At 37.1% G+C, this 10,691-nt stretch overlaps 1 long non-coding RNA gene across 1 annotated transcript; it reads right to left on the bottom strand.

Annotated features, from left to right (window-relative positions):
* Positions 1–4,595: 4,595 nt before the first annotated feature.
* Positions 4,596–9,639, bottom strand: LOC128292796 (uncharacterized). The gene is made up of 2 exons (XR_008282718.1): positions 4,996–9,639; positions 4,596–4,920 (listed from the first exon to the last, which is right to left on the bottom strand). It is a non-coding gene; the product is annotated as an uncharacterized LOC128292796 (long non-coding RNA).
* Positions 9,640–10,691: the final 1,052 nt, after the last annotated feature.

Genomic DNA, 10,691 nt, shown 5'->3' with positions numbered 1-10,691 from the left:
ACTCTGCTTCGATGGTAGATAAAGTCACTACTAGTTGTTTTTTTGAAGACCACGCAACGACACTTTCTCTAAACAGAAAAGTATATCCTGAAGTGCTCCTTCTGTCATCTTGATCCCCAGCATAATCACTGTCTGTGTAGCCAACTAACTCGCAAGTTTCGCCTCTTTTGTACAAAATGCCCAGCTCCGACATTCCTTTTATATATCGAAAGAGCCTTTTTACTGCAATAAGATGAAGTTCAGTAGATTTTTTCCATATACCAACTCACTAGTCCAACCACATACATTAGATCTAGTCTGATCGTAGTTAAATATCGAAGACCTCCCACAATTTGCTTACAACCAGTGACATCTACTTTGACTCCATCTTCATCTTTCACAAGTTTTGTTCTTAGAACAATAGGACTTCTAACAGAGTTGCACCTTAACATACCAAATTTCACAATAACTTCATTAGCATACTTTCTTTGACTAATAAATATGCCTTTATCATTATGAAACACTTTAACTCCAAGAAAGTATTTCATCTTTCCAAGATCAGTCATTTCAAATTCTCGCATCAGGGAATTTTTAAAGGCTTTAATTATTTCCTCATCATTTCCCGTGAATATGAGATCATCAACATACAAACTAATAATCAAAATTCTTCCTTTTGAATCAGTTTGAATAAAAAGAGTAGGTTCAGACGAGCACCTTTCAAAACCATCTTTTGTAAAATAGGACTCAATGTGACTATAACATGCCATTGGAGCTTGCTTAAAACAGTACAAGGACTTCTTTAATTTGTAAACTTTATGCTCCTCCCATTCTTTCTCAAAGCTACGCGGTTGATCAACAAAAACTTCCTTCACCAACTCTCCACGAAGGAAAGCGCTTTTAACATCAAGTTGGTAGATATTCTAGCCTTTTTGCGCAGCTATGGCAATCACCATTTTAATTGTATCCCATTTTGCAACTGGTGCAAAAACTTCATTATAATCAATTCCATATTTCTGGGCATATCCCTTCACCAACAATTGTGCTTTGTGTTTGTCAATCTCGACAAATTCATTTAGCTTGGTTTTGAACACCCATTTTACTCTGATCTTCTTTGCACCAGCCTGCAATTCGATCAACTCCTATGTTTTATTTTTTTCAATGGTTTGAATATCTAGTTTCATAGCTTTACGCCATTTTTCACTTACAATAGCTTCTTCAAAAGTGATTGGATCTGCTGTGGAGTATAGAACCAAGTTATTGACCTTTTCGTCTTCATCAGAAAGGCCTAGTTCTGCTCCACTCACAAAATCTTTTTGCCACTCTGGTGCTATTCTATTCTCCCGTCTAATCCTCCCTTGATTTGCAGCTGGAATGTTCAGACTTAGTGGTTCTTCTCCAACTACTTCCTCTATGTTTGGTACAACAGCGTCATCTTCACTCATATCATCCTCAAGAGTAATATCTTCCCATTCCAACTCTTTGTCTGCATCATCTGAATTTTGACTCCAATTCCAGCCTTTTATCTTCTTCAAAAAGAACATCATGACTTATCACAATACGCCTAGAGATTGGATCATACAATCGATAAGCCTTGGATTCATTGCTCACACCAAAGAAAACACACTTGTAGCTTTTGACGTCTAACTTTTGTTCTTCTTTGTTCAGGTAAGTGTGCAAGAGCAACACACCTGACACTCAGAAATGGTCCATAAAAGGTGCAACGTTGCTCCATACCTCTTCTGGTGTTCGTCTATTCATTGCTACTATCAAGCTCTTGTTCATCACATGGGTACACCATTGAACTACTTTTACCCAGAACTCTTTTGGGACTTTTTTTTTTCAGATAATATGCTTTGAACCAAGTTCATAATGGTTCGATTCCTCATTTTCGCTACTTCGTTTTGTAGCGGGGTGTAGGCTATATAGTCAATTACCTGCGAATACCATTCTCTATAATAAATTATTAAATTCATGGGAGGTGAACTCTCCACCCTTGTCTGTGCATAAGTAAGCTATACGCTCACCACTTTCATTCTCAACATATTTTTTAAAGCTTTGAAATTCCTCAAATATCACTAATTTGTCATGCAAGAAATAGACCCAAATTTTGTGACTAAAATAATCAATAAAACTAAGTAAATACCTCTTCCTACCTGTAGAAATCAGTGTAATTGGTCCACAAATGTCAGAATGTATCAACTGCAACTTTCTTGATGCTCTTCATGAACTCTTCTTTGTCATTTCCTCCCTATGTTGCTTTCCGACCAAATATGTTGCTTTCCGACCAAACAATGAGTATATACTTTATTTGGAATGTTGATTGTTGGTAAGCTACAAACTAACCTTTTGGACTACATTATACGTAAGCTTTTGTACTTCAAATGACCAAACCTGCAGTGCCATAGATGGGAGATATCTTCTGTGGTAGTTTGGAAGCATGATGAAACCAATGGTTGTGAGCATGGTAAAACAATAGCTGAAAGCACAAACGTCCAGTTTCTGGTCATTTTGGTTGTTACAATGAGCCCTCTTTGTGGATGATACAACTTACACTGACTCCCTTGAATCAAAATATCTATCCCTTTCTCTTGGAGCTATCCCATACTCAACAAATTATTTTTTAGATCTGGAACAAAGAAAACTTCAGAAATTATCTATTTAGTGCCTTCAATCTCTAATCTAATGCCTTCAATCTCTAATCTAACACTTCCTTTTCCCATTACTACCATTTTTGTATCATTTCCAAGCTTGACGGGGTGTCAAAAGCTTTGATCAAGATGAGAAAACCACTTCTTTCCCACACATATGATTCGAGCATCCCAAATCAAGAAACCATACACCATCTTGTTGTGAGTTATGTCTCTCCACACATGACATTAATAGCAGCTCTTCCTCTTCATCAAGTGCCACAAAGTTGGCTTTACTCTCCCACCTTGGACATTTATACTGAAAATGCCTCAATTTGTGGCATTTATATCATTCTACTCAGGCTTTGTCAAATGATCTCCCTCTACCTCTTCCTCGTCCTCTGTATCAATTTGCGTCACATCCTCTACTTTCAAACCTTTCGTTACCAACAACAGCTTTTAAGGCATGATCTTCTTCTCTTTCCATTTTCTTGAACTTTTTTTTCATGTACAGATAATGAACTTTGCAATTCATCAACTAAGATGGTTTGTGTATCTTTTGCCTCTTCGATAGATACTACCACATAGGTGAAATGTTCTGTCAAAGTCCGCAAAATCTTCTCCACGGTCACCAAGTTAGACATGATATCCCCATTGCTCCATATTTGGTTTGCTATAGCCATCACTTTAGCAAAATAATCTTTGATTATTTCTCCTTTCTTCATTTCCAACACCTCAAATTCTCAAGGTGTTGAGAAGAGACCTTTTTACTCTCTCATTTCCACCAAACTTGCTCTTCAAAGAATTCCCCAAACAATTTTGGAGGTTCATATGTCCAAAATCCGCTAAAAAATAAAACGATCTATGGCTTGATATAGATAGTGTTTGACCCTGTGATCCTTCATCTTTATCTCGTCTGCCTGTGTCTGTTGCGCGACGGTCTGCACAATCATTGTTTCAGGCTCTTCGAAGACTTTTTCAACTAGGTTCCACAGTCCTTTGGACCTTAATAGATTCTCCATCAGCTCACTCCAATGGTCGTAATGAAAACCATCAAAAGAGGAATCTTTGTAAAACTACCTTCACTCTTTTCTTCACTCATATCCACTTATTTCCTCAACAACCTAATTCAGATACCAAAATGTTAAGTATAAAATCAAGTGGAAGCTGGGCATTAAGTGTCATATTTATTGAAGATAGAAAGCTGGCTTTTATAGCCTTACAAATAAAAAATATAGAATCACAACTAACACCTATATCACCTATAAACAAGGATCACCACTAGTTTAAACAAATGTAGAAATTTGTTCCTAAAGAATAGGACTTATTGAAACAGAAAAACAACTTTGAAAACACTAAATAATTCAAACAATCGGACTCAATAAGATTAAGGTTTTTGAAATCGAATTTGGGTTTAGGACTGTCTTGGCCTAGATAATTATAAAACTTTCCTCTCCATTGATATAAACTCAAAAATGTGTGCGTGCGTGCGAGAGATTAACTACATTTTCTTTATTTTTTCCATCCTTATTCTACATTGATATAAACTCAAAAATGTTGTTCTATTGATAATAATTGTGTGGGTGCAAGAGATTGCATCCTATATCCATATATCAAAGCAATACAATGTGGGAGTGAAATAAAACTTGAATCTAACTAGCTCGGGGTTGAGTTTTCTATCAATTTTCAAGGCCGTATTTAGGCCTATAATGAAACCGAGTCGATGGCTTCAAGCAAATATCAACCGGCGGGATTTAATGATGAAAGGGAAATGTGATGTGGAAGGAATATTCAAGTTGAAAGAGATTTTTTTGTTTTTATTTTTATGATTTTCTATTAACCCTTGAGGCCTTGACTACTAGGAGAAATATTTTGGGTTTAATTTTATTAGGTTTTCATATTAGGGTTTAGTTATACCATGCACTTCTTTTTCAAATGTAGCTTTTCACATAAGATTAATTATTTTTTTCATGTGTGCGATGCAACGTGTTCTACTATTAATCATTTTTTTTGCTTCATTCGAACTACTCTGTTGTCAGAGACAAAACAGAGCAGCAATCAAGTTAAGAGCACAGTCCCAACCACAAGAAAACAACTAACAAAACAAGATATCACCACCAAACTTTAAACACTTGCGACCGTTTAACACTAGCCAATGCCAATGAGAAAGCCATGTCATTGCCATTCCAATCCGTTAAAGAGAAGACGACAGATCTGACTTTTAGCTTAACATTTTCAATCTTTGAAAAAATTGCATGAAATGACCAAGGTCTCAAAAACTTGTTAATACACCAAGAAAACGCCACCGGAGAACCTAATTCAATAAATAAAGAATCGTTAGTCTTCCAATTCATAGATAAAAAGAATTCAAGGGCAATCTTCACCGCACCAATTTCAGCTTCTTCAACAACATTTATATGAACAGCACCAGAGAATATCCCTTTTGCAATCCCCTCCATATCTCTCAAAACTCCTCCAAACCCTGCTTTGTCCTCTTTCCTGATTCCACACACATTGAATTTTAACCAACCAAGAGGAGGGGGCTTCGAAAAAGAAGCAACATATTTAGATTTATAGGGCACAACTTGACATATTTGTGGAGAGATCCACCAAAAATTCTGTTGCATCATGATTTCATTATGAACTGATCTAATCAACAACAAAGCCCTCATCTTAGATTGAAACACCAAATTTTCCATATGTACTCTCCTTCCATAAAAAACTAGCCCATTTCTTGCTAACCATAAGCTTTTCTTACTTTCAGCCATTTTCACATTATTACATAAAGCGATGTAATCCATAACACCATCGACCTTCTTCCAAACAACATCCCACCAATTGAAGATTTTAGCCCAAAGGCCTTCGATAAATCTTCATTTGAAGAACAGGTGTGATGCACTTTCTGTTTCTCCTTCGCACCTAGGGCAGCTTATCGAAAAATTTTGAGTGTTCACTCCTCTTTTAGCCAGAAATTCCTTAGATGGAATTCTGTCAATCGCGAACATCCAAAGAAAACTACAAACTCTAGGGGGAACCTTAATATTCCAAACTCTACTGCAAGTAAAATTAACATCCGCCTCATCATCCAACATCAATAAATCCGAACATTTTTTTAACCAAGAATACCCTACATTTATCATTAACCCAACACAACCTATCCTCTACTTCCGATAACAACACCGTGCCACTTACCTTATCAACCATATCTTTGCACATCCTCTTCTCCCTACCCAACAAAGGTCTAGAAAACCAGCCTTCCTAATTAACACTACCATTCCCTGATTAACTTAAAGAATCAGCTATAGTACTTACTTTATTTTTAGCAAGGCGGAAGAGCCTTAGAAACAACAATTTCAATGGTTGATTCCCACACCAGATGTCCCACCAAAACAAAGTCGACTTACCATTCCCTATCTTCCAACAGAAAGATTCCGACCCCACCCATTTGGACATTTTAGCATCTTTAGCATTTTCAACTATATCTCTCTGAATAGTTGGCATATCTTTTTGATAAGTTATCTTAAACGGCCATTGTTGAACATTTGGCCCGTATTTAGCTAAAATAATCTTTTTCCATAACGCCTCTTTTTCTATCGCGAATCTCCAGATCCATTTAGCCGATAAAGTTTTATTTTTAAAACCTAGATTTGCCACACCTGCCCCACCCTTATCCTTTGGCTTACAGACAGTATTCCATCTAATTCTCAATATCTTCTTTTTCCCATCCAAATTCCCCATAGGAAATTCCTTCTAATCTTGTCGATCTTTTTAATAATAGTGACCGGAGCTTGGAATAGAGACATGAAGTATATCAACAACGAAGACAACACCGCATTTATAAGAACGACCTTACCAACCCATGTAAGTGAACGACATTTCCATCCTAATAACTTCATCCTGACTTTGTCTATGATGGGTTCCGATGTAGCTATTCTTTTCGGGTTTGCTCCCAGTGGTATCCTCAAATAGTTGAAAGGAAGAGATCCTATTTTACATTTGCAAATGGCAGCCAATCTAAATAATAATTCTTCTTCCACTTCGAACCCCGCTAAACAAGATTTTTTAAAGTTAATGCTCAACCTCGAAAAAATCTCAAAAACGTTTAGAGTATACTTCACATTGGTCACCTCATTTTCGTTAGCTTTTAGGAAAAGAATAGTATCATCCGCAAATTAAAGATGAAAAAAGCGCATACCAAGAATAACATTATTAAAGCCCTCGATCAATCCCAACTCCGCAGCTTTGTCCAACGCCAAATGGAAAACCTCTGTCACTAAAATGAATAAAAATGGAGATAGTGGGTCTCTCTGTCGAAGTCCTCTATGAAATCTGAATTCATTGGATGAAGAACCATTAATGATAACTGCAGCTCTTGCCGTAGATAAACATTCCAACAACCAACCTCTCCACTTTTCCCCAAACCCCATTTTAGATAACACCAACTGCAGAAAATCCCATCTAACGCAGTCGTAAGCTTTAGAAAAATCTAATTTAAAAATCAACTTACCCCCAGAACCACCTTTCTTCAAAACCGAATGGATTAATTCATTTGCAATTAAAACCCCATCAAATATTTGTCTACCCTTAATGAAGGCACTTTGTGTATCACTAACCACCTCCTCTACAAGCTCCCTTAATCTTAGTGACAAAACCTTGGACACAATCTTGTAAAGAGAGCTCACCAAGCAAATTGGCCTAAACTCTGAAATTTCAGTAGGATTTTCCACCTTTGGGATAAGAGTGCTAAATTAAGAATTAATGCTCTTCTCAAGTTTCCTGGATGTGAAAAAATCAGACATCACCTCAAATAAATCATGCTTCATGATCTCCCAACACTTTATAAAAAAACACAAATTAAACCCTTCTGGCCTAGACGCTTTCGATTCATCACAACTCCACACAGCTTCTTTGATTTCTTCCATAAAAAAAAGGGTTCTTCCAATTTCATAGCTCTTTCTTCATTAAGCAATCTGAATTTCAAATCTAACCCCATTTTCCACCTTCTTGCAGAGCTGTCAAAATAATTATTAAAATAATTGAATAGCCCCTCTTTTATTTCCTTAGGGTCCTTAATATTCTGGCCCCCAATTTTTAAATTAAACACCAATTTTCTTTTAGCTTTGATTTTCACCGACCTGTGGAAAAAAACACTATTAGTATCCCCTCCTTTTAACCAAGTCATCCTCGATTTTTGTCCCAAATTGATTCTTATTTTTATTGTTTCCCAAATCTCAATGTTCAACTGTTTTAACTCCTCAATCTCCACTTCGGCTAGCTTCCTTTTTTTTGCTTACATCATCAATCTCCTTAATCCTAGCCTCGCTTCCGACGATTCTTTTTTCCAGAATATTTCCATCATCAGCATTCCACTTCTTAAGAGCTCACTTTAATTTTCTCAATTTGGCAGCCGTTTTACCTCACAGACCATCCATTCCCGACCATTCCTTTTCAATCAACTTCATACATCCATCCTTTTTAAACCAAGCATTGACAAACTTAAAAGGTCGAGGTCCCCAGTCTACAGATTCATTCACCAACATCACTGGAATATGATCAAATACAGATCTGTTAAGTCCCTGCTGTTGTAAATCCTTAAACTGAACCACCCAGTCTTCTTTTATTAAAAATCTATCAAGTTAGCTACTTTTACTATCCGAGCCAAACCAGGTGAAATTTTTTCCTATTAATGGTAAGTTGACTAACTTACAACTTTCTATGAACTTGCCACACTCCTTTGACTCCTTTTCTGTGCTCGAGCAATTTGTGCGTTCGCTACAGTTTCTCACCACATTAAAATCTCCACCAATGATCCATGCTTTACAAAATTGATTTCTCAAACCAGAAATTTCTTCCCACATCATTTTTTATTCTGCAAGGCTGTTCGAAGCATAAACATTAATCAGAGTCATCTCATTCTCTTCGACCACCCATTTTCTTGCTACTACAATGATCCTCCTCTCATACAAATCAACTTTTGCTGAGAAACGACCCTTATCCCAGATTGTTAATAAACCCCCTGACCTTTCTACAGCAGCTGCGTTTTTTAAATCAAAGCAATCATCACCCCAAAATTTTCTAACTAACTCCATTAACACCGATTCTAATTTACTTTCTTGAATTAAACAAACATTGGCTCTATTCATTCTCACTACACTCTTGAAAGCCTCAATTTTGGGAGCTGAACCCAACCCTCTAATGTTCCACGTAATAATTCTCATACTCCTTAACAATATAGAATAATCAAAAGATAACAACACGAAAACAAACACATACCAATATCTCGAACTCTATCAACCCCCAGCCTAGAGTGCTCCCTACCTCCTACGTCTTTTTCGCTTCTCTGAGGAGAACTCTTCTGCTATTGCTGATATCGGAATCCGAAAGTGATAAATTTGCAATACTGTCGTTGATTCTCAAAATCCCCTTTCCGTTCTGTTTTCTTAGCCCTCTGTCTCTCTTCTTCTTCTCCTTCGTTGTGAGTGTTGTATCTTGAATCTTGCGCATAGATCTAATTTTCTTGTTTAGAGCTTTCTTCTTTCTTTTACTCTGCCTAATTTGGAAAATATCCTTTTTCAATCTCTGATGTAGAAACCCGATCCCTATGGCTCTCTGGATTAGATAGATAGCCTGATTTTGTTTTAACTTTGGGCTTACTTCGAAATCTGCACTCATTAATTCAATTTCATTATACCTATCTGCATCGGCCCCCAAACATTAATTCTCTGCCTCTTCATTTGATCCCAGGCTCGCTCCAAAGACATCTGCACATTGGGTCTCCAATCTATTAATCTGCTCCATACCCAACCCAAGGCCCTTATTGTTTAAATCTGTAAAAACATGGACAAGTAACGTAGCATTTGTCTCCCCTACTACAGGAACACTCAACACGTTGCGTAGTGAATTGGGTTCCTCAATAAATCCTTCGTCCGAAAAAACCTGCAGCGCACAACCCATTCCTTCGTTTTCGAGGCCTGTAGCATTAACTCCTTCAATTCCATCTCTTCGGCTTCTATTGGAACCCACCATTCTTTGAAAAGTCAAATGGGGTGGGCACCGAAAGTAGAAAGTAATATTGGTTGGCAAGTTGGGTTAAAAGTTGGCATGGGATAATTGCAATTTTGGTCCCTAATTGTATAGGAACATTGCAAGTTGATCCTTGAACCTCAACTATAAATAGGCCTAACCATTTCTTACTTTCTTCATCCCATAATTGCCATTCTCTACTTAAGGCATTATTCTCTCTCTCTATTTGTAAATTTCACTTGTAATTTTGGAGTGAAATATATTTAGTAGTGCTTGGGGGCGTAGGCAAAATTCTTTGAACCTCGTTAAAATTCAGTGTTCTTTATTATTTGTTTTGCATATTTTGTGAATGTGCTTGTAGTGATTTATTGTGCTATTAAATTACGATAGAGGATATTCTCGCTAGGAAAGACTTGGTATTTAAGTGATCTTCGTGATCTACCTCTCTTTCCAGGAATTGAACTTGGTGTGATTTTTCAAGACAATAATTTTACTCTTTCACACGCTTCCGCGCAACAATTGGTACCGAGCGATTTGTACTTGGGAATCTGACCGTTTAAGGTACTATTCACGTATCTGACTATTCACGTATCTGATTACTATTCACGATACGACACTATTTACTGAATACTGATCTTGTTCACGCATTATCTGATGGTTGGGATTGAGAAAAAAAAATGGCGCAAAGATCGTCATCGCAAGGACTATCGTGACAACCGCAAAATTTGAAGTAGAGAAATTTGACGGTACCAATAATTTTGGTATGTGGCAATGTGAGATCTGGATGTCTTATGTCGCAAAGAGCTAGATATAGCCCTTGAAGAAAAACCCGACAAGATGGATGACAAGGAGTGGGCCAAGATCAATAGGCAGTGTGGTACAATCCGCCTATGTTTGGCCAAAGAGCGAAGTACTCTGTCATGAGGAGACATCGGTGAAGAAGTTATGGGATACACTGGAAGAAAAGTTTCTAACGAAAAGTATTGAAAATAGGCTTTATATGAAAAAGAAACTTTATCGATTCACATATGCACCCGGTATGTCGATGAATGACCATGTGAA

This window comes from Gossypium arboreum, chromosome 5, assembly GCF_025698485.1.
Source record: "Gossypium arboreum isolate Shixiya-1 chromosome 5, ASM2569848v2, whole genome shotgun sequence".
Taxonomy (NCBI): Eukaryota; Viridiplantae; Streptophyta; class Magnoliopsida; order Malvales; family Malvaceae; genus Gossypium; species Gossypium arboreum.
Note: the sequence above shows the minus strand (reverse complement) of the source record. Positions and strands in the feature narration are given on the sequence as shown.